The sequence below is a fragment of the Aquarana catesbeiana genome, linkage group LG01 (genome assembly GCF_042186555.1).
Source record: "Aquarana catesbeiana isolate 2022-GZ linkage group LG01, ASM4218655v1, whole genome shotgun sequence".
NCBI classification, from domain to species: Eukaryota; Metazoa; Chordata; class Amphibia; order Anura; family Ranidae; genus Aquarana; species Aquarana catesbeiana.
In genome coordinates this window covers 795,518,494-795,536,853 of record NC_133324.1, presented here as the reverse complement: position 1 = coordinate 795,536,853, position 18,360 = coordinate 795,518,494, and the positions used below count along the sequence as shown (strand labels likewise).

At 43.8% G+C, this 18,360-nt stretch overlaps 1 protein-coding gene across 2 annotated transcripts in view; it reads left to right on the top strand.

The window, feature by feature from the left end:
• Positions 1-418: 418 nt before the first annotated feature.
• The window catches only part of LOC141113848 (caspase-3-like), a 98,446-nt gene continuing 80,504 nt past the window's right edge, over positions 419-18,360 (top strand). Inside the window, exons 1-2 of one of the 2 annotated variants that reach the window (XM_073607172.1) lie at positions 419-511; positions 10,089-10,146. The gene's annotated coding sequence lies outside the window, so the exon portion shown is untranslated. The remainder of the gene's footprint in view (positions 512-10,088; positions 10,147-18,360) is intronic. The other variant, XM_073607181.1, reaches the window with a different exon arrangement.

Below are 18,360 nucleotides of genomic sequence, written 5' to 3'. Positions count from 1 at the left end.
CCGCACAATTGTCATTCAAAGTGCGACAGTGCTGAAAGCTGAAAATTGTCCTGGGCAGGAATGGGCAAAAGTGCCTGGTATTGAAGGCGTTAATAAAGAGTACAGTAAATTCGGAAAAGAGAGAGAGAGAGAGAGAGAGAGAGAGAGAGAGAAAGAGAGAGAGAGAGAGAGAGAGAGACTATATATTTTTTATCTATACCTTAGACCAAGGAGAGGGACATTTGAGTAATAATGGGATGAGTAAAGGGATTTGGTTCCAATATAGGGAGTCAGTCCTTCCAATTCAGGAATAGATTAGAAGTACAAATGTCTAAATTTCTTATCTTTACAGGTGATTGCAAAACTAACTGAACTGACAGGAACACTGACTCATCCACACCCTGCCTGTCAATGGTGATAAATTACCCACCCCTCTGCTACTTAGAATAAACTAATATAACCCTTGTCTTCCAGCTTTCACTTACAGTCTTCACATCAGATAAGGTTTGGAAACGTGTTCTTCCTACTACAGGTGCGTTAAGAACAAACCGCGACAATCCTTTTATGTAAATTGCTATTCTCATACAAAGGTCAGGTTTACTTTATCATTGGCTTTAGGTTAAAGCTGCCATGTAATGGAATGTGAAATAATTCTCATGATGATAGTCCTTCTGTAATTCCTTAGCTCTACAGGGAAATCTTTCTCTCTCCGGTCAAACTGTTCTTTTTGGCACTCTCATAGTTCTGTAGATCAGTGTCTAAAATTCTATCTCTCTCTCCAATGTTGTCACTTAGCTCTTCGGGTTATGGCCCATACATACTATCAGAAAATCATACCAAAAATATCTCTTTTGAAGCGATCGTACGATAATCTGATCGTTAGTACACAGCTTTTGAGAGCCGATCACCACAGTCCTTCCAATATTAGCCGATGGGACAAGCAAGAAATTTTTTCTCGTACGATACCAAATCCTACGATTTTTGTTTAATCAGTACAGTTTTTGTCTGAAAATACAATACACTACATCACTTCCAAATTTTTATTTTTTCATACGAGAATTTTTGTAACTTTAGTAACCTCTTCATTTTTTATATGAGATTAGTATGAAAAAAAAAAAAAAAACATAGATCATTCGTCTGATTATTTCATTGTGTGTACCAGACATTAATATCTCCCTTTCTCTCCTGGACAGTCTTTTCGTTTAAGTCAGAACCTCAATTCCTCTCTCGATGCATGACTATCTTTTATTTCTTCAGGTCACTCTCTCCAGGATTGTCTGTTTAGTTCTTCTGTTCATTATCCACCTTTTCTCTCTAGGGCTGTTCTGTAGGTCTGTATCTCCCATTCTCTCTTTCTCCAGAGCTCTTAGATCATCTGGTCAGTATCTCTCTCTCTCTGGAAGTGTCTCTTAGTTCTTACGGTCACTATCTCTCTCCCTCCAGGGCTCTCTCTTAGTTCTTTTACTCAGTCTCTCTCTGTCTCTCTCTCCCCCTCTCCTTCTTTCTCTCCAGGGCTGTCTCTTCTGGTCAGTTTCTTCCTGTCTCTGGGACTGTCTCTTAGATCCTCTGGTAAATATCTCTCCAGCTGTCTTTTACTTCTTCTGGTCTGTATCTCTCTCTCTTGCTCCAGAGCTGCCTCCTAATTCTTTTGGCCAGTATCGTCCTCTCTCCAGGGCTGTCTTAGTTCCCTTGATCAGTATCTCTTTCTCTTTCTCCCTGTTTCTCTCTCCGAACCTGTCTCTTCTGGTCAGTTTCTTCCTCTCTCTGGAACTGTCTCTTAGATCCTCTGGTAAATATCTCTCCAGCGGTCTTAGTTCTTCTGGTCAGTATCTCTCTTTCTCTCTTGCTCTCTCTCTCTCTCTCTCTCTCCAGGGCTGTCCCTTAGTTATTCTGGTCAGTCTCTCTCTCTCTCTCTCTCTCTCTCTCTCTCCAGGGCTGTCCCTTAGTTATTCTGGTCAGTCTCTCTCTCTCTCTCTCTCTCTCTTTTTCTCCCTCCTCTTTCTCTCTCTTTCTGTACGACAGAATAAAAAAATTGTAGGTGATGTCATGTGTTGTAATGTATTTGTATTGTATTTTTGGACGACAACTGTACTGATTAAACGAAAATCATACGATCTGGTATCGTACGAGCAACATTTTCGTGTTTGTCTGATCAGATAATATTGAATGAACTGTTGTGATCAGCTCTCATAAGCTCTGTACTAACGGTCCGATTATCATAGATTGCGTCAAAAGCAGTATATTTCGTCCAATTTTCGGATCGTGTGTACAGCCAATTAGTCCTTCTGGTCTGTATCTCTCTCTCTCTCTTGCTCCAGGGCTGTTTCCTAGTTCTTTTGGCCAGTATCGTCCTCTCTCCAGGACTGTGTTAGTTCCCCTGGTCAGTATCTTTTTCTCTCTCTCTTGCTCCTGGGCTGTCTCTTAGTTCTTCTGGTCAGTATCTCTCTCTCTCTCTTTTTCTTTTTCTCTCTCTCTCTCTTTCTCTCTCTCTCTCTCTCCAGGGCTGTCCCTTAGTTATTCTGGTCAGACTCTCTCTCTCTCTCTCTCTCTCCAGGGCTGTCCCTTAGTTATTCTGGTCAGTCTCTCTCTCTCTCTCTCTCTCTCTTTCTCCCTCCTCTTTCCCTCTCTTCTCTGTATGACAGAATAAAAAATCAGAGGTGATGTCATGTGTTGTAGTGTATTTGTATTGTATTTTTGGATGACAACTGTACTGATTAAACGAAAATCATACGATCTGGTATCGTACGAGAAACATTTTTGTGTTTGTCTGATCAGATAATATCGAATGAACTGTCGTGATCGGCTCTCGAAAGCTCTGTGCTAACGGTCTGATTATCATAGATTGCGTCAAAAGCAGTATTTTTCGTCCAATTTTCGGATCGTGTGTACAGCCAATTAGTCCTTCTGGTCTGTATCTCTCTCTCTCTTGCTCCAGGGCTGTTTCCTAGTTCTTTTGGCCAGTATCGTCCTCTCTCCAGGACTGTGTTAGTTCCCCTGGTCAGTATCTCTTTCTCTCTCTCTTGCTCCTGGGCTGTCTCTTAGTTCTTCTGGGCAGTCTCTCTCTCTCTCTTTTTCTCTCTCTCTCACTTTCTCTCTCTCACTTTCTCTCTCACTTTCTCTCTCTCTCTCTCTCTCCAGGGCTGTCCCTTAGTTATTCTGGTCAGTCTCTCTCTTTCTTTCTACAGCCAATTAGTCCTTCTGGTCTGTATCTCTTTCTCTCTTGCTCCTGGGCTGTCTCTTAGTTCTTCTGGTCATTCTCTCTCTCTCTCTTTCTCTCTCTGTCTCTCTTTCTTTCTCTCTGTCTCTCCCCAGGGCTGTCCCTTAGTTATTCTGGTAAGTCTCTCTCTCTCTCTCTCTCTCTCTCTCTCTCTCTCTCTCTCCAGGGCTGTCCCCTAGTTATTCTGGTCAGTCTTTCTCTGTCTCTCTCTCTCTCTCTCTCTCTCTCCCTCTCTTCTCTGTACGACAGATTAAAAAATCGGAGGTGATGTCATGTGGTGTAATGTATTTGTATTGTATTTTTGGACGACAACTGTACTGATTAAATGAAAATCGTACGATCTGGTATCATACAAGAAACATTTTCGTGTTTGTCTAATCGGATAATATCGAATGAACTGTTGTGATCGGCTCTCGAAAGCTCTGTACTAACGGTCCGATTATCGTAGATTGCGTCAAAAGCGGTATTTTTCGTCCAATTTTCAGATCGTGTGTACAGCCAATTAGTCCTTCTGGTCTGTATCTCTATCTCTCTTGCTCCAGGGCTGTTTCCTAGTTCTGTTGGCCAGTATCGTCCTCTCTCCAGGGCTGTCTTATAGTTCTCATGGCCACCATCTTCCTTTCTCCAAGACTGTGTTAGTTCCCCTGGTCAGTATTTCTTTCTCTCTCTCTTGCACCTGGGCTGTCTCTTAGTTCTTCTGGTCAGTATCTCTCTCTTTCTTTTTCTTTCTTTCTTTCTTTCTTTCTTTCTTTCTTTCTTTCTTTCTTTCTTTGTTCCTTCCTTCCTTCCTTCCTTCCTTCCTTCCTTCCTTCCTTCCTTCCTTCCTTCCTTCCTTCCTTCCTTCCTTCCTTCTTTCTTTCTTTCTTTCTTTCTTTCTTTCTTTCTTTCTTTCTTTCTTTCTTTCTTTCTCTCTCTCTCTCTCTCTCTCTCTCTCTCTCTCTCTCCAGGCCTGTCCCTTAGTTATTCTGGTCAGTCTCTCTCTCTCTCTCTCTCTCTCTTTCTTTCTACAGCCAATTAGTCCTTCTGGTCTGTATCTCTTTCTCTCTTGCTCCTGGGCTGTCTCTTAGTTCTTCTGGTCATTCTCTCTCTTTCTCCCTCCTCTCTCCCTCTCTTTCTGTACGACAGAATAAAAAATCGGAGGTGATGTCATGTGGTGTACTGTATTTGTATTGTATTTTTGGACGACAACTGTACTGATTAAATGAAAATCGTACGATCTGGTATCGTACGAGAAACATTTTCGTGTTTGTCTGATCGGATAATATTGGATGAACTGTCGTAATCGGCTCTCGAAAGCTCTGTACTAACGATCCGATTATCGTACTTTGCGTCAAAAGTGGTATTTTTCGTCCAATTTTCAGATTGTGTGTACAGCCAATTAGTCCTTCTGGTCTATATCTCTTTCTCTCTTGCTCCTGGACTGTCTCTTAGTTCTTCTGGTCATTCTCACTCTCTCTCTTTCCTCTTTCTCCCTCCTTTTTCTTCCTCCTAGTTCTTCTGGTCATTCTCTTTCTCTCTCTCTCTTTCTCTCTCTCTCTCTCTCTCTCTCTCTCTCCAGGGCTGTCCCTTAGTTATTCTGGTCAGTCTCTCTCTTGCTCCTGGGCTGTCTCTTAGTTCTTCTGGTCATTCTCTCTCTCTCTTTCTCTCTCTCTCTTTCCTCTTTCTCCCTCCTCTTTCTTCCTCCTAGTTCTTCTGGTCATTCTCTCTCTCTCTCTCTCTCTCTCTCTCTCTCTCCAGGGCTGTCCCTTAGTCATTCTGGTCAGTCTCTCTTTCTCCCTCTTCTTTCTCCCTCTTCTTTCTCCCTCCTCTTTCTCCCTCTTCTTTCTCCCTCCTCTTTCTCCCTCTTCTTTCTCCCTCCTCTTTCTCCCTCTTCTTTCTCCCTCCTCTTTCTCCCTCCTCTTTCTCCCCCTTCTTTCTCCCTCTTCTTTCTCCCTCCTCTTTCTCCCTCTTCTTTCTCCCTCTTCTTTCTCCCTCCTCTTTCTCTCTCCTTCTGTACGACAGAATAAAAAAAATCGGACGTGATGTCATGTGTTGTAGTGTATTTGTATTGTATCTTTGGAGGACAACTTTACTGATTAAACGAAAATTGTACGATCTGGTATCGTACGAGAAAAATTTTCGTGTTTGTCTGATCGGATAATATCGGATGAACTGTCGTGATCGACTCTCGAAAGCTTTGTACTAATGATCCGATTATCGTAGATTGCGTCAAAAGTGGTATTTTTCGTCCAATTTTCGGATCATGTGTACAGCAAATTAGTCCTTCTGCTCTGTATCTCTCTCTCTCTTGCTTCAGGGCTGTTTCCTAATTCTTTTGGGCAGTATTGTCCTCTCTCCAAGACTGTGTTAGTTCCCCTGGTCAGTATCTCTCTCTCTCGGGCTGTCTCTTAGTTCTTCTGGTCAGTATCTCTCTCTCTCTCGCTTTCTTTTTCTCTTTCTATTTCTCTTTCTCTCTCTCTCTCTCTCTCTCCAGGGCTGTCCCTTAGTTATTCTGGTCAGTCTTTCTCCCTCCTCTCTCTCCCTCCTGTTTCCCTCTCTTTCTGTACGACAGAGTAAACAATCTGAGGTGATGTCATGTGGTGCAGTGTATTTGTATTGTATTTTTGTACGACAACTGTACTGATTAAACGAGAATTGTACGATCTGGTATCGTACGAGAAAAATTTTCGCGTTTGTCTGATCGGATAATATTGGATGAACTGTGGTGATCGGCTCTCAAAAGCTCTGTACTAACGATTCGATTATCGTAGATTGCGTCAAAAGCGATATTTTTCATCCAATTTTCGGATCGTGTGTACAGCCAATTAGTCCTTCTGGTCTGTATCTCTCTCTCTCTTGCTCCAGGGCTGTTTCCTAGTTCTTTTGGCCAGTATTGTCCTCTCTTCAGGAGTTCCCCTGGTCAGTATCAAATTCAAATTCATATAAGCTTTATTGGCAGGACCACATACATGTTAGCATTGCCAGAGCAGTCAAGTTTCTATAAGAAAAAAGAAGGGGGGGTAATATAGAGGGGAATGGGCATAAGTCCATGTAAAGTGTTTTTAAGTCTTCAGTCTTTCATGTCCCTCTCAGTCAGTGATACGCTGTAACATATTGGGCAGCAATTTTTACCGTTGGCTCCTCTTCTCCCAGTAGAAATTGGAGTTTCCTCTTCTCCTCTATAGAATTGAAGTCCGGGATGAGAGTGGAGAGTCTTTGGAAGTGAGTGTCCCTCACTGATGAGTACTTTGGGCAATGTAGCAGGAAGTGGTCCTCATCCTCCAGGACCCCCTGATCACAATGCTGGCACAGTCTACTCTCCCTGGGCTTGTAGGTCTGCCTGTGCCGTCCTAATTCGATTTCCAGGCTGTGGACGCTTACTCTGTACAGGCTCAGGGTCTGTCTGTCTTTGGGGTCTTGTAGCACCTTCAGGTACGGGGACAGTTTGTAGTCTCTCTGCAATGACTGGTAAACAGTTAGTTTTTTGGAGTTTGTTAGCTCATTTATCCATTCTCCATCATGTTTTTCTTTGGAGTCATTGATTATGTTTTTTATATGAGATTTTGTCAGGCCGCATTGTTGAGAGTTTGGGATAGACAAGGTGTTGATGAGTTGTTGCAGGCGACACGGCTTGGACTGGTCTTTACTGTTCAGTAAGGCTTTATGGTGGTATGAGTTGGGACTGCTGTTTTGTAGGTGGTCCCAGTATGATAGCGCCCTCTGCTGTACTGCGAGAAGTAAGGGAAATCTGCCCAACTCAGACCGGCAAGCACTGTTGGAGGTGCTCCGATGGACTTGAAGGAGGTGCTTGCAGAATTCCAGATGGAATATTTCTGTTGGGCTGGGGTCTCATTTGGATTGGCCTGGGTAGGTGACAGGACCCCAAACTTCACTGCCATAAAGAAGAATTGGGGTGATGACACTATCAAATATTCTGAGCCAGACTCTCACTGGTGGTTTTAGGTGATACAGCTGTCTTCTGATGGCATAGAAGGCTCTGCATGCCTTGTCTTTTAGTGCCTCTATGGCTGGCTTGAAACTTCCTGATTTGTTCATTTCTAAGCCGAGGTATGTGTAGCTGTTAGTTTCAGTGCAGTTGTTTAATGTAAAGGAAGGGTTTTTTGTTTGTTTAGTATTTTTCTTTTGAAACACCATGATCTTTGTTTTACTTGAGTTGATTGGTAGCGCCCATGTGGCACTGTATTTCTCCAGCACTTCCAGGCTGTCTTGTAGGCCTTTCTCTGTTGGTGACAGAAGTAGGAGGTCATCCGCATACAGCAGGAACTTCACCTCAGTGTCATGTAGAGTCAGTCCTGGTGCTGGGGAGGATTCTAGAGCTGCAGCCAGTTCATTGATGTAGATGTTGAAGAGGGTTGGACTTAGGCTGCAGCCCTGTCTGACTCCTTGGGCTTGCCAGAAGTGTTCGGTTCTTTTCCCATTCACCTTTACACTGCAGCTGTTCTCAGTGTATGAACTCTTGATAACCTCATATGTTTTCCCTCCTATTCCACTCTCTAATAGTTTGAGGAACAGGCCTGGGTGCCACATGGAGTCAAATGCCTTCTTAAAGTCCACAAAGCAGGCGAATATCTTTCCATGTTTTGTATTGTAGACATGGTTCTTGATGGTTCTTAATGAGGCTGTGCAGGGTATAGATGTGGTCTGTAGTGAGATGGTTTAGCATGAACCCTGACTGACTTCTGCTGAGGACATTGTGTTGTGTCAGGAAGTTGAGGATACGCTTATTGAGGATACTGTTGAATAGTTTCCCTAGTGTGCTGCTGACACATATCCCTCAGTATCTCTCTCTCTCTTGCTCCTGGGCTGTCTCTTAGTTCTTCTGGTCAGTATGTCTCTCTCTCTTTTTTCTTTTTCTCTCTTTCTCTCTCCAGGGCTGTCCCTTAGTTATTCTAGTCAGTCTCTCTTTCTTTCTCTTTCTCCCTCCTCTTTCTCTTTCCCTCTCTTTCCCTCTCTTCTGTGTAGGACAGAATAAAAAATCGGAGGTGATGTCATGTGTTGTAGTGTATTTGTATTGGATTTTATGGACGACAACTGTATTGATTAAACTAAAATCGTACGATCTGGTATCGTACGAGAAAAATTTTTGTGTTTGTCTGATCGAATAATATCCGATGAACTGTCGTGATTGGCTCTCGAAAGCTCTGTACTGACGATCCGATTATCGTAGATTGCTTCAAAAGTGGTATTTTTCGTCCAATTTTCGGATCCTGTGTACAGCCAATTAGTCCTTCTGGTCTGTATCTCTCTCTCTCTCTTGCTCCAGGGCTGTTTCCTAGTGCTTTTGCCCAGTATCGTCCTCTCTCCAGGACTGTGTTAGTTCCCCTGGTCAGTATCTCTCTCTTGCTCTTGGGCTGTCTCTTAGTTCTGGTCAGTATCTCTCTCTCTCTCTCTTCCTCTCTCCAGGGCTGTCCCTTACTTATTCTAGTCAGTCTCTCTCTCTCTCTCTTTCTCTTTCCCTCTCTTTCCCTATGACAGAATAAAAAAATCAGAGGTGATGTCATGTGTTGTAGTGTGTTTGTATTGTATTTTTGGACGACAACTGTACTGATTAAATGAAAATCGGACGATCTGGTATCGTACGAGCAAAATTTTCGTGTTTGTCTGATCGAATAATCTGTCATGATCGGCTCTCGAAAGCTCTGTACTAACGATCCGATTATCGTAGATTGAGTCAAAAGTGGTATTTTTCATCCAATTTTCGGATCGTGTGTACAGCCAATTAGTCCTTCTGGTCTGTATCTCTTTCTCTCTTGCTCCTGGGCTGTCTCTTAGTTCTTCTGGTCATTCTCTCTCTCTCTCTCTCTTTCTCCCTCCTCTTTCTCCTCCCCTTTCCCTCTCTTCTCTGTACGACAAAATAAAAAAATCGGAGGTGATGTCATGTGTTGTAGTGTATTTGTATTATATTTTTGGATGACAACTGTACTGATTAAACGAAAATTGTACGATCTGGTATCGTACAAGAAAAATTTTCGTGTTTGTCTGATCGGATAATATCGAATGAACTGTCGTGATCGGCTCTCGAAAGCTCTGTACTAATGATCCGATTATTGTAGATTGCGCCAAAAGTGGTATTTTTTGTCCAATTTTCGGATTGTGTGTACAGCCGATCAGTCCTTCTGGTCTATATCTCTTTCTCTCTTGCTCCAGGGCTGTTTCCTAGTTCTTTTGGCCAGTATCGTCCTCTCTCCAGGGCTGTCTTATAGTTCTCATGGCCACTATCTTCCTCTCTCCAGGACTTGGTTCCCAAGTCCCCTGGTCAGTATCTCTTTCTCTCTTGCTCCAGGGCTGTCTCTTAGTTCTTCTGGTCATTCTCTCTCTCTCTCGGGCTGTCCCTTAGTTATTCTGGTCAGTCTCTCTCTCTCTTTCTCCCTCCTCTTTCCCTTTCCTTCCCTCTCTTTCTGTATGACAGAATAAAAAAATTGGAGGTGATGTCATGTGTTGTAGTGTATTTGTATTGTATTTTTGGACAACAACTGTACTGATGGTATTTTTCGTCCAATTTTCAGATCGTGTGTACACCCAATTAGTCTTTCTGGTCTTTATCTCTTTCTCTCTCTTGCTCCTGGGCTGTCTTAGTTCTTCTGGCCAGTCTCTCTCTCTCTTTCTCTCCAGGGCTGTCCCTTAGTTATTCTGGTCAGTATCTCTCTCTCTTTCTTTCTCTTTCCCTCCCTCTCTGTCTCTTTCTCGCTCTCTCTCTCTCCAGGGCTGTCCCTTAGTTATTCTGGTCAGTCTTTCTCCCTCCTCTTTCTCCCTCTCTTTCTGTATGACAGAATTAAAAAAATCGGAGGTGATGTCATGTGTTGTATTGTATTGTACACCCTTCCTGCCAATGGTGATAAATGACCCACCCCTCTGCTACTTAGAATAGACTAATATAACCCTTATCTTCCAGCTTTCAATTACAGTCTTTACATCAGATACGGTTCGGAAACGTGTTCTTCCTACTACAGGTACGTTAAGAACAAACCGCTACAATTCTTTTACGTAAATTGCTATTCTCATACAAAGGTCAAGTTTACTTTATCATTGGATTTAGGTTAAAGCTGCCACGTAATGGAATGTGAAATCATGATGATAGTCCTTCTGTAATTCCTTAGCTTTGGTTTTTTATCATTTATAAATGTTACCAAGGCCATTCTCAGAATATGAAGAACTTTTTTTTTTTTCTTTAAAGTGTTTATTTGGAATTTTTTCCAGTCTCTCTTTTTTTCCAGGGCAGTAATGCTATCTCTCTCCAAGGCTCTACAGGGAAATCTTTCTCTCTCCGTATCTAAAATATTCTCTCTCTCTCCAACACTATCAGAAAATTATACAAAAAATATCGCTCTTGAAGCGATCGTACGATAATCTGATCGTATCTCTGAATCTCTCTCTCTCCGGACCTGTCTCTTCTGGTCAGTTTCTTCCTCTCTCTGGGACTGTCTCTTAGATCCTCTGGTAAATATCTCTCCAGCTGTCTTAGTACTTCTGGTCTGTATCTCTTTCTCACCAGAACTGTCTCTTAGTAATGCAGGTCATTGTCTCTCTCATGGGCTGTTTCTTACCTATCCAGGTCAGTATTTTCCTCTCCCCTTTTAGTTGTGCAGGTCAGTATCCTATCCCAGTCCTAGTTTCTATAAATTATTGTTTCACTGTATGACTAACTTTCCATGGCAGGTTTCCTAATGCCAAACACACTATGTATGCCGATTCCAGCCCTGTGGTTCAGAGGCCTTAACCAGAATCTTCAGGGCTCTGGTGCAAGAAACTATGAAGAGCCCCCACCAGGGGCGTTGCTAGGTCTACGGTCTCAGGCTAGAGCCCATAGCAGCAGAGTAAAGAAAGTTGCTTGGGCGGGCATACACATGTATATAATATACGTGTGTGTGCGTGTATATACATATATATATAATATCGTTACACATCTGAGTGCAGATTCCCCCTTACATCAGGGTCCCCTGAGGCCCTCCTTACATCAGGGTCCCCAGAAAGCCCCTCCTTACACCAGGGTCCCCAGAAAGCCCCTCCTTACATCATGGTCCCCAGAGGGCCCCCTTACATCATGGTCCCCAGAGAGCCTCCCCCTTACATCAGGGTCCCCAGAGAGCCCCCCCCTTACATCAGGGTCCCCAGAGAGCCTCCCTACTTAAATTAGGATCACCAAAGCCCCCCTCCTTACATAGGAAAAAAGAGGGGGAAAAAAAAGGGTTGAGAACAACTCAGGGACTTTTAAGGTGCTTAAATTTCAAGGTAAATAGAGTAGGGAAACATGTACAACTTATCCATAAAAGATAATAATTTTTATTATTACAATAAAAAAACAAAAAAACAAAACAAATGTTATTCTAACATGACACCATTATTAATAAAAAGACAATATGTATATCTCAATATTCACAACTTATAGTGGGCAGGCAGTAGAAAAAAACACTTGGTTCAATACCACTCAACATGTTTCGCTCATTTGGAGCTTCCTCAGGAGTTTTGGCATAGATTGTGGTATACTCTAAATGATAATAAAGAAAAACATGAATGAGGTATAATGTTACATAGCTGCATGATAGAATTTGCGATCTACAATGAACATAGATATGTGTAAAAATGTGTATGGACAATGAATCATACATGAACTGCAAAGACAGTTGAAAAAACAATAATACATAAAAAACAGAAAAATAATAATAAATCAATGTTTATGATCTTAACAGGCTGCCACAAAATGAAGATAAATTGTATTGAATAAAAATCATGGGGGGGATCATGCTCTGCTTCAGTATGTCACAGTACATGTTGGCATTCATGGTTCCCTCAATGAACTGTAGCTCCCCAGTGATGGCAGCACTCATGCAGCCCCAGACCATGACACTCCCACCACCATGCTTGACTGTAGACAAGACACACTTATCTTTGTACTCCTCACCTGGTGGCTGCCACACACGCTTGACACATCTGAACCAAATACGTTTATCTTGGTCTCATCAGACCACCGCACATGGTTCCAGTAATCCATGTCCTTAGTCTGCTTGTCTTCAGCAAACTTTTTGCAGGCTTTCTTGTGCATCATCTTTAGAAGAGGCTTCCTTCTGGGACGACAGCCATGCAGACCAATTTGATGCAGTGTGCATCTGAGCACTAACAGGCTGACCTCCCCACCCCTTCAACTTCTGCAGCAATGCTGGCCGCACTCATATGTCTATTTCCCAAAGACAACCTCTGGATATGACACTGAGCACGTGCACACAACTTCTTTGGTCGACCATGGCGAGGCCTGTTCTGAGTGGAACCTGTCCTGTTAAAATGCTGTATGGTCTTGGCCACCGTGCTGCAGCTCAGTTTCAGGGTCTTGACAATCTTCCTATAGCCTAGGCCATCTTTATGTAGAGCAACAATTCTTTTTTTCAGATCTTCAGAGAGTTCTTTGCCATGAGGTGCCATGTTGAACTTCCAGTGACCACCTGCTCCCCATTCACACCTGAGACTTTGCAACACTAAACTCCCATAACTTCCAAAAATGGGGAAAATCTCTCCCCACTAAAGCAGTAAAGCAGTGAAGGTACCACCCCCACTGAATGGGTTACAGTGCCACAGGGGGTATCAACCTCAACCACCGCTGTCTGGTAGTCCCGAGTATCCCATGGATGCAAATTACCCCAATAGTACTGGGGTGTAGATTTGTGGGGTTCACACAATCATTCCTGACTAGGGTCAGCTGTAACAACAGTCTTATCAAACTTCCCCATGCTCTTGAACCCCGGAACAGTCTTACCAGAACAGCCCGGGCAATCTTGTACCCCTAGACACACCGAAGTGGGGCGTAGATGTGTCCACCAAGTCCTCAGTAGCGATGTACCACTCTACTAGGTCCGTCAACTGAGTTGCAGTTTTGGAATCCCCTTGTCCGACCCACTTCCTCAGAGCAGCAGGGAGCGCACGCAAGTACCGGTCCATTACCACATGCTCCACGATCTGAGGGCCTGTCAAGGTCTCCGGCTGCAACCACTTCCTGTTGAGGTGGATCAGATCGAACATTTGAGAACGGGCTGGCTGGTTGCTGGAGTAGGTCCAATGATGCACACGCTGGGCCCGGACCGCCATAGTGACACCCAAGTGTGCGAGTATCTCTTTCTTCAGCGTCTCAAAGTCCTGGGCCTTGTCTGGTTCCAGATCAAAATAGACCTTTTGAGGTTCTCCTGACAGAAATGGGGCCAACAGACGAACCCACTGTTCTTTTGGCCATCCTTCGCAGACAGCAACTCTCTCAAAAGTCACAAGGTATGCCTTGACATCATCGACAGGTGTCATTTTCTGTAGGTGGTAGGAGGCACGTACTATCTTTGGTTCCACTGGCACAGGCGGTGAGGACCTCTTCCTTAGTTCCACAAGAGCCTCTGCGAACTGCCGGTTCATCTCCTGCTGGGTCGCCTGTTGTGCTGCAGCGGTCTCTGCGACTTGGCGGTTGGTTTCCCGCTGGGCTGCATTGGCATGTAGCAGGGCCTTTATCATTTACTCCATCTTCAGAAATTGCCCGCTAAATCCACCACGTGTGGGGAATTAGCTCGTGGAGATCACCTTTTTCTGAATGACAGTCAGCAAACGGGCACTTTCTTCAAAACCTGGCGGATGCCAGGTTTATTTGCAGGAGGCTTGCAAAATAAAAACAAACAAACAGCAAATTAAATCTTTGCCGTCCGGCGCTAACTAAACAAATAGTCTCCTCTCTATACAGTGCGGGGCTGGTCCCCGTCACCCAAAAAACATGCGGAAAAGCAAACCTTTTTAGTCCAACACCCAGGGCTCCTCTCACTCAGGTTCCTTCCTGAGTCTCAAAACCAGAGAGCTCTGTTGTGCTCTCTTCCTGGTCATTTAAAGTCCAGCTGAGTGTGGGATCAAGTGGACCAGAACATCCGGACCGGAACCTAGCCTGCCACACAGGCTGGAAAAACCCGGGCCGGATTCTGATTCCACCCCTTACAACAGAACGAATGCAAAGTGAAATATAGCGATTATCCACTATATCACCTTGCATACTGTCACAGTGTATATATATATATATATATATATACAGTCAGGTCCATAAATATTGGGACATCGACACAATTGTAATCTTTTTGGCTCTATATACCACCAGAATGGATTTGAAATGAAACAAACATGATGTGCTTTAACTGCAGACTTTCAGCTTTAATTTGAGGGTATTTACATCCAAATCAGGTGAACAGTGTAGGAAATACAACAGTTTGTATATGTGCCTCCCACTTTTTAAGGGACCAAAAGTAATGGGACAGATTAACAATCATCCATCAAACTTTCACTTTTTAATACTTGGTTGCAAATCCTTTGCAGTCAATTACAGCCTGAAGTCTGGAATGCATAGACATCACCAGATGCTGGGTTTCATCCCTGGTGATGCTCTGCCAGGCCTCTACTGCAACTGTCTTCAGTTCCTGCTTGTTCTTGGGGCATTTTCCCTTCAGTTTTGTCTTCAGCAAGTGAAATGCATGCTCAATCGGATTCAGGTCTGGTGATTGACTTGACCATTGTATAACATTCCACTTCTTTCCCTTAAAAAAAACTCTTTGGTTGCTTTCGTAGTATGCTTCAGGTCATTGTTCACCTGCACTGTGAAGCGCCGTCCAATGAGTTCTGAAGCATTTTGCTGAATATGAGCAGATAATATTGCCCGAAACACTTCAGAATTCATCCTGCTGCTTTTGTCAGCAGTCACATCATCAATAAATACAAGAGAACCAGTTCCATTGGCAGCCATACATGCCCACGCCATGACACTACCACCACCATGCTTCACTGATGAGGTGGTATGCTTTGGATCATGAGCAGTTCCTTTCCTTCTCCATACTGTTCTCTTCCCATCACTCTGGTACTAGTTGATCTTGGTCTCATCTGTCCATAGGATGTTGTTCCAGAACTGTGAAGGCTTTTTTAGATGTTGTATGGCAAATTATAATCTGGCCTTTCTGTTTTGGAAGCTCACCAATGGTTTACATCTTGTGGTGAACCCTCTGTATTCACTCTGGTGAAGTCTTCTCTTGATTGCTGACTTTGACACACATACACCTACCTCCTGGAGAGTGTTCTTGATCTGGCCAACTGTTGTGAAGGGTGTTTTCTTCACCAGGGAAAGAATTCTTCGGTCATCCACCACAGTTGTTTTCCGTGGTCTTCCGGGGCTTTTGGTGTTGCTGAGCTCACTGCATTCTTTCTTTTTAAGGATGGTCCAAACAGTTGATTTGGTCACACCTAATGTTTTTGCTATCTCTCTGATGGGTTTGTTTTGTTTTTCCAGTCTAATGATGACTTGCTTCCCTGATAGTGACAGCTCTTTGGATCTCATATTGAGAGTTGACAGCAACAGATTCCAAATGCAAATAGCACACTTGAAATGAACTCTGGACCTTTTATCTGCTCCTTGTAAATGGGATAATGAGGGAATAACACACACCTGGCCATGGAACAGCTGAGCAGCCAATTGTCTCATTACTTTTGGTCCCTTAAAAAGTGGGAGGCACATATACAAACTGTTGTAATTCCTACACCGTTCACCTGATTTGGATGTAAATATCCTCAAATTAAAGCTGAAAGTCTGCAATTAAAGCACATCGTGTTTGTTTCATTTCAAATCCATTCTGGTGGTGTATAGAGCCAAAAATATTAGCATTGTGTCGATGTCCCAATATACCTGTATATATATATATATATATATATATATATATATAATCAACCATATGTTCAGCAGCCATGTGGGCTCCATGCCTGTAAGGTGTGGGCTTTGACTAATAAAATCACTATTATATTTATCATTAGATTTGACTAGGAGCATCACCTGGATTGCTTCCTGATCAGCATGTCAGAGAAGGCTCCACTGTTGCTAAGCAACCTGGGAGCTCAACTGTCTACAACCATTAGAGATGGGCTCGGGTGTGTTTGAAATCCCACCTGCCCGATCCCGCCAGAAAGCCAACACATTTCCTGATCTGTGCAGCCGCGGATTGGCAAATGTCTCACTACCTGTGGTTAGTGCTGTGCGGTGTCGGTGATCGATCACATGGGAACACATCCAAACCCATCTCTAACAACCAATTGTGCTGACCCTCCTGTGCATAAGCCCATCAGCCCCATAAAGTAATCAGCACTGGGTCCTAATGTGCTGCCACCGCTGCCATGGAGAGAGACCAGCGCTGTCAATAGCCGGGACAGGACAGCAGTGTGTGGCCATTGGTCCACAGTGGTAGGATTCCCCCATCCACCTATAATATGTAGATGGGGTAATTGGATATTTTTATTTTTTTATCTAACCTAATGGTTGAATGAAAAAAGTGATCAATGTATGGGCTGCCTAAGTGCTAAGACCAGCCATAGACAATTTAAATCTCCGCTGGTTCAGCAGGAACTGGCTGACACTTGGGTACAAGCAGCCTGCCAGATACTCTTATGATTATCGCTAGCGGTTGCTATAGCTGCTAGTGATAATCACTGTTTGTCGGGCGAATACAATTGCTCAGCGGAAGGGATTCCCCTATCAGCACTGTCTGTGTTGATGGGGAAATCATGCAAATTTCTTTCCTGCAATCTGTGGTTGCAGGAAAGAAATTTGTACCATCTGTTGCCTGCCTAACTGTAACTGAAAGTTTTTGAAGGTCTTGGAGGAACAGGAGGGGGGAGGGAGACAGATAGGGACAATTCAGTGATTACAGTGTACTGCAGTGTGCACTCACCCGCGGATCCAGGCTGGAAGCAGGTATCATTGACACACAGAGAAATCCACAGTGCTGCTGGAGTCCTTCCTGCAACTTGCTTTCCTCCCTGCCAATGAGGATGCAGGGGGGGAGCAGATCAGGCAACAGTGGCTGTGCGAGCGCCGCTTGCATTATGCAGAGTGTCAGTAAGCAGAGGGAGGGGGAGAAATCTCCCACAGGAGCTGTCAGGACGCTCTACCTCTCAGGAGAGCCTGTGTCAACTCGGCGGCAGCCCCAGAAAAATGCGGGGCACCCCCTACATATACAAACTGTGTTTTAATTGGGGGGCACAGTATAATGTTGGGGGGGTCATGGGCCCCCTCTGCCCCCCCCTAGTAATGCCACTGCCAAGGTAGGGCCCCAGGGTGGGCAAAAGAAATGTATAGTACTGAATTGTAAAACCATCTGGACCTGGTGCCCAACCCATCTTTGCCGAACTCACTGCAGCTTGTAGTTCCTCTAATGTAATTGGTGATTCCAATTCCTGCTGTGCATTGGGCGTAAGACCAGGCATTCCAAAGGATGTCAGATAATCGTCCATCACAGACTGATCAGGGGGATCAAAGTGCAAATTATAAAAAGGGGAATAGAAATCACTAAATGACTGGGCAATTTGTTTGGGTAAAATAGATTTTTCTTCGTCGCCACCTAAGATTGATGTCACCACATTTGTTACCAGACTCATAGATTCATTTATGCCCTACCCGTAATGCCATTTTGGCGTTATAGTGAAGTAAATCAGTAACTTATCTACGGGCGCTCAAAAGATCTTGTCTTCATCTGTGGTTGGAGCATGTTTATGAAGTGACTCTAACCGATGTATATCTGTTAACAAAGATGTTAACTTTGCTTCCCTCTGACGTTTAATCCTAGCACAATGTTTAATCAGAACACCTCGGATTACTGCTTTATGGACCTCCCAGATCACCCCAGGGGCACAATCGGGGGGTATCATTAGCCTGGAAAAACCATTTCAGCTCCCTAAGGACATCTGCCAAAACAGAAGTGTCCTGCAAGAGGCTTTCATTGAGTTTCCACATCTGGATTTTGCAAAAGCATTTGATACAGTTCCCAATAAAAGTTTACTGTACAAAGTAAGGTCTGTTGGCATGGACGATAGGGTGAGTAGATGGATCTAAAAGTGGCTACAGGGGCGAGTTCAGAGGGTAGTGATGAATGGGGAGTACTCGGAATGGTCCGGGGTGGAAAGTGGGGTCCCCCAGGGTTCTGTCCTGGGACCAATCCTATTTAATTTATTCATAAACGAACTGGAGGATGGGACAAACAGCTCAAGCTCTGTATTTGCAGACGATACTAAGCTAAGCAGGGCAATAACTTCTCTGCAGGATGTGAAAACCTTCCAATAATATTTGAACAAATTAATGGGGTGGGCAACTACATGGCAAATGAGGTTTAATGTAGAAAAATGTA